Source organism: Chelonoidis abingdonii, chromosome 14 (assembly GCF_003597395.2).
Source record: "Chelonoidis abingdonii isolate Lonesome George chromosome 14, CheloAbing_2.0, whole genome shotgun sequence".
Classification (NCBI taxonomy): Eukaryota; Metazoa; Chordata; order Testudines; family Testudinidae; genus Chelonoidis; species Chelonoidis abingdonii.
Genome location: NC_133782.1, coordinates 1302388 through 1308387, shown reverse-complemented (window position 1 = coordinate 1308387; position 6000 = coordinate 1302388).

The following is a 6000-nucleotide window of genomic DNA, read 5'->3' as shown; positions in this document are numbered from 1 at the left end:
CCTGACATCTACACGGTGATGTTTAGTGCCCTGGTCCGAGACCCTGGAGCCCAAGTCAGCTGATGTGGGCTGGGGTCCATGGCCTTGCCGCAGGGCTCTTATCCCTGTGTGAAGGGCCCCTCTGAGCCTGGGCAAGACGTAGCCCGGCCCCAACATGCCACAGGGCACTTTGGGAAGCCTGGCCAATAACCCGCTGCGCCTGCCGCGTCCCAGCCAATAACCCGCCACGCCTGCCACATCTGGGCCAATAACCCGCCACACCTGCCACGTCCAGGCCAAAAACCCACCGCACCTGCCGCGTCCCGGCCAATAACCCACCGAGCCTGCCACATCCCGGACAATAACCCACCGCGCCTGCCGCATCCCAGCCAATAACCCACTGTGACTGCCACATCCTGGCCAATAACCCACCATACCTGCCACATCCTGGCCAATAACCCGCCGCGCCTGCCACGTCCGGGCCAATAACCCACCGTGCCTGCTGCGTCCCAGCCAATAACCCACCGAGCCTGCCACGTCCCGGATAATAACCCGCCGCACCTGCCACGTCCGGGCCAATAACCCACCGCGCCTGCCGCGTCCCAGTCAATAACCCACCGATCCTGCCGCGTCCCGGATAATAACCCGCTGCGCCTGCCACATCCTGGCCAATAACCCACCGTGCCTGCCACATCCCGGCCAATAACCCGCCGTGCCTGCCACGTCCGAGCCAATAACCCACCACGCCTGCCGCGTTCTGGCCAATAACCCACCGCGCCTGCCACGTCCCGGCCAATAACCTGCCGTGCCTGCCGCATCCAGGCCAATAACCCGCCGCGCCTGCCGCATCTGGGCCAATAACCCATCATGCCTGCCACATCCCTGCCGATAACCCACCGCACCTGCCGCGTCCCAGCCAATAACCCACTGCGCCTGCCGCATCCTGGCCCATAACCCATGGAGGGTTCTGCATCCCGGCCAATAGCAATAGCGCTTAGCAGTTCATCATCTCACGATGCACTGACAGCAGCAGACTCCCTTCGGCATCTCCTTTGTCTGGAAACCAGCTACTGTGCTGGGCCGCAGGCGCTGGGGGGAGGGGACTGTGCCAGCTCCTGGCCACAGCCCCCCAGCCCTGCACTCCCTCCCCTGGGGGGTGGGGGTGGACAGGCAGACACAGCATGGGCAGCAGCTGTGCCAGCTTCCCCGTCTGGGGTTCCGGGGGAGCTCAGCCTCCATGGCCCCAGCAGGCCTCAGTCCCTCTGCTGCCCCAAGAGCCCCCCTACTAGTGCTGTGCATGGTGCGTTTGTGACATGATCACGTGTCCCGCTGCCATCTGGCCTGAGACCCCCAGCTCATTGCCAGCCACCGCCCAGCTTCCCCTCCGCCCACCCCAGCCACCCCCAGTCCTACCCAAGCTGTAGGGAAGAGCTGGTACCTGTCCAGAGAGCAGGCTCTGCGGGCCCATTAAATGTCACCAGTGGGCGTGGGCAGCTGCCCGGCGGGAAGGGCCATTGTGCCCCCCTCCTGGGGCGCTGCGTTCCTGGATCCCCCGCCATAGGAGGTGTGACTGGCTGCAGCTCGAGGGCTGCCACAGGCGGGGGCAGCTCCAGAGTGTTTCCAGACCTCTCTCGCTCTATAAATATGTAGCTGTGGAGCCAGGTGTCATGGACCCCTCCATCTCGCTTGTTAAGGGGGCAGCCAGGCTGCTGCAGGGGCCTTGGCTGTGGCATTATTAGGCCCAGAGAGGGAGCCTCTGCAGGGCTTCATTTGATGTTTTCCAAGAGCCAGGACATGTGGGAGGCTGGGAGACCAGAGGCCAGGTTCCAGGAATGGCTGAGACCCTGTGTCTGCTGGAGGTGGAGAGAGATGAGAGTGGGGGTGGGTGTGAACGGGACGCAGGTGGTTTCTGATCCTCTGAGGGAAGGCGACTGCAGGTATCTGGAATCTCAGCTTTCCTTTGGCACTGGGCTCTGGCTGGGGCTCAAGCCAGAATCAGGGTCTCTGGTGCAATGAGTCGGAGCATCAGCCTGCGGATCGTGAGCCATCTTCATGATAGGACTTTGTGCTGTGCGAGGCCTCAGCACCCCGAGCAAGGGGAGGCGTCATCCTCACAGGTGCACAGCAGGAAAACTGAGGCACGGGCCAGTTCAATGACTTGCCCACAGGCCATGAGCAGATCGGATCCAAACACTGGACTTTCGGCTCCTGAGTGCACTGTCCAGCTCCGTGGCCCAGCTCACATCCCGATGGGGACCAGCGGGGGTAAGGAGGCACACAACCTCGCGGCGGAGCTCGCCGGGCGGCACCTAGAAGAACACACTTGCTGTTGGGGACTTGCCCACTCCCACGCCTCATCCTGCCTCGTGAGCATCTGGGCTCCTCTTCTGCAGCCAGGTGTGGATAGAACTTGGGCAGAAAATGTATCGTGCCCATGAAGTGCTGAGCCCCTTTCACACCCACTGCAGCTGGCAGGTCTCTGACTGCCTTGATCTTGCTGGGATCTGCTTTCAGCCACTCAGCTGTTAGCAGAGGGCCAACGTATGTCGGCTCACGCTGGTTGAGTCACAGGTTTTCTGGCCCTGCTTGGCTGTAGAAAAGCTTTGTTCACACCAGGTCTGAGCGGACGTGGAGGGCTCGGTGCAGCGCGCTCGGCTGGCCTGCCCAGGCGACTTCCCCCAGAGACAGCACATGGCACGCACATGCGGCCAACCCCCCTCTGGCAGCACCAGTGACGCAGTTCATTAATTAGATTCTAGCTGTGCTGGTGGGAGGCGCCCTGGAAGCTGAACTCACAGGGAAGGCATCTCCCGAGCAGGGGAATGACTATGCACGTGAGGTGATGTAATCCCAGGATGGGCGGGACTATGCTAATGACTGTGTTATGCCCCGAGCATGCGCAGTATGAGCGAGCTCTCTAGCTATTTCCAGGAGCCTGAGCTGACTGGACTGAGCTGAGTGTCTGTGCTGTTAATAAAAGGTGCTGGGCTGTTAGGTACATGGTGCCCTCTAATTGCCCTCCCAGCCCGGGAGTTGCTCCTTTAGCTGCAGCGCCAGAGGCTGTTGCTGAAGGTCCAGGGTTCATGTCCCTGCAAACTGAGGGCAAAATCATCCCCTTGGATGCAGGTGCGTGGGGCCTGTGGTGTCCGTACAGCCCTGTGAGCGCACTTGACCTGAGTGTGTCCCCAAGGATTGCAGTGAACGCAGCACTGGGCACGTGGCAGCTGCCTTCTGCTGGGTGGACCCAATGAGCGAATCCCCGTCTGCTCTCGTAGCAGGGCCTGGTACTGCTGGGCCATTCCAGGAGAGCCGGAGCAGGGGCAGCCAGGAGCCCTCGCTGGCCACGAGTCTGTTACAGCACTTTTGGGTCAGATGGCAGCATTTGCCACATGATGGTGTGATGCCGACCCAACCCAAGGCCATGGTGGAAATGCCCCTGCTGCAGGGCGACACACCGGGAAGGACCGGTACCAGGAGAGGTGCTTCTGGTAAGACATGGCACCAGATCCCCTTTCTCCCTTCAGCTGTGCCCGGGTGGACCTGGCGGGCAGTGCAGCCCTGGTTCAGCGCCCGGGTGGACCCGGCAGGCAGTGCAGCCCTGGTGCAGCGCCCTGGTGCAGCGCCCGGGTGGACCCGACGGGCAGTGCAGCCCTGGTGCAGCGCCCGGGTGGACCCAGCGGGCAGTGCAGCCCTGGTGCAGCGCCCGGGGTGGACCTGGCGGGCAGTGCAGCCCTGGTGCAGCGCCCGGGTGGACCCGGCGGGCAGTGCAGCCCTGGTGCAGCACCGGGGTGGACCCGGCAGGCAGTGCAGCCCTGGTGCAGCGCCCTGGTGCAGCGCCCTGGTGGACCCGACGGGCAGTGCAGCCCTGGTGCAGCGCCCGGGTGGACCCGGCGGGCAGTGCAGCCCTGGTGCAGCGCCCGGGTGGACCCGGCGGGCAGTGCAGCCCTGGTGCAGCACCGGGGTGGACCCGGCAGGCAGTGCAGCCCTGGTGCNCGGGTGGACCTGGCGGGCAGTGCAGCCCTGGTTCAGCGCCCGGGTGGACCCGGCAGGCAGTGCAGCCCTGGTGCAGAGCCCTGGTGCAGCGCCCGGGTGGACCCGGCGGGCAGTGCAGCCCTGGTGCAGCGCCCGGGTGGACCCGGCGGGCAGTGCAGCCCTGGTGCAGCGCCTGGCGGCTGTCTGTGAGCTGTCGCAGGGCACTCTGCCTGCCACGCTGGCTTGCACCGCCAGCACCTCGCACAGGGCGCAGGAAAGGCACCGGGCAGGGAAGAGAAGCCAGAGCCTGGGGAGAGGCACAAGGGGCCCTGGGATCGACGGTGCAACAGTGCCACCTGCCGGCGCACAGAAAGGCTGTAGCTTGTTGGAAAAGGCCCCTGGAATTTTCCACTGCCTGGCTTCTGTCTCACCAGGATTTGCACAGTTAAATCCCACCCGCTGTTCAGCAGCCCCGCATTGAAACCTGGTGTGGCCAGGCGGGCCTGCTCGCTGCCATGGCACAGTTCCTTGCAAGGCTGACTGAGAACGGGGTTCCCAGTAAGTCTCTGGTTCCCTTTCCACAATGCCATGGACTCCCCTCAGGCGCCCGGAGCCTGTCGCAGTCACGCAGCATGACGCTGAAGACAGGTTACATTGCAACACGACACTTCACTAAACCCTGTAAATGTAAATCACCAGTGATGGAGCTTTGAGCTGTCGATAAGGTGCTTTTCAATGCTAAAACTTCTGTTGCTCAGGGCGGTGTTTTTTCACATCCCTGAATGACTAAAGTTTTAGCACTGAAAGTGGCAGTGTAGACTCCCTGCCCACCAGCTCCGCGACTCCCTGCCCATCCCAGCCAGCTGTCAATGCCCAGGCGTGAGGAGTGTGTTGTTTGCATGGCAGCCCTACGTACTGAGGCAGGAACAACAGCCCTGTGTCCAGGTTTTCTGGGTTGAGTTTTAGGTTCTTGTCCCTGCTTGCCTGTAGGAAGCTTGTAGTTTTCTGCCATGCTCTCATTGAGCTCGTGGGTCCTTGCTCCCTTCACCTACAGTGAGGATATTGTCTGCGATTATTTTCACCCCAGGCAGCCCTGCCGGCACCTGGGTGAGTCTTCTCCGGAACAGCTCTGGTGCCGGGCTTATGCCACCTGCATGGGCAGCTATCGGTAGTGACCAAATGAGGTTGTAAAGCTTGTCAGCATGCTGGTCTCTTCACCAGGCTGATGTGCCAACCCCCCATGCCTCACAGCACAGACCGGAACGTTTCTGGCTTTGGCGAGTTCTGGCATGAGGTCAGTTGTGAGCAGTGGATAGTGGCATCTAGTCAATGCCTGGTTCAGTGGCTTGCGTGTATGCAGATGCATAATTTCGCTAATGGCGTCTTTACCTCCACCATGTTGCTTACCCAGGCTGCAGTGGTGCTAGCACACCTCTGCTCTGCAGCCTTTCAAGCTCCTTGTACTGGATAACATAGGGCCAAGGACGTTTCCCTCGTGGTAAGCACACAGGTTCCCCAGTCGGGTCTATTTCCATTTGCAGCTTTCCTTTAAGGCACCTCTCGCCTTTGAAAACCTCCCCATATGCTGTTACAATTATCTCCTTTGTTCAGGAGATGCCTCCTTTTGCCTCTTGCACTGCAGCTACACAATTCTGACAGCACATCCTGAACAGAGCCACCGCTCCTGTGGCAGGATTCCCCACGAGGGTCTGTGGCGTTTGCCATCTGTGACCCAGAAACCTCTTGGAGCCACCTGGCAGAGAGCACAGGGAGTGCACAGGGTTTGACAGGGATCCCCTCGGTCAGATACAGCTCACCAAAGAGAGGAATGTGAGGTCTCCGCCAGCAGCCAGTAGCCCACTGCTCATCAGAATCATTGCAAAAAGCTCTGCACTGCAAATTATATTCTCAAGGTGCCAGGAGGGAAGTCGCCAGGAGGTGACAGCCTTGGCCATGCTCCTTGCAGGGAGCGGGTAACAGACGCTTACCTCTCAGTCTGGCCATGAGTCTTCTGTGTATTGTGTGCCTGCCAAGGGACGCCTGTTTGCT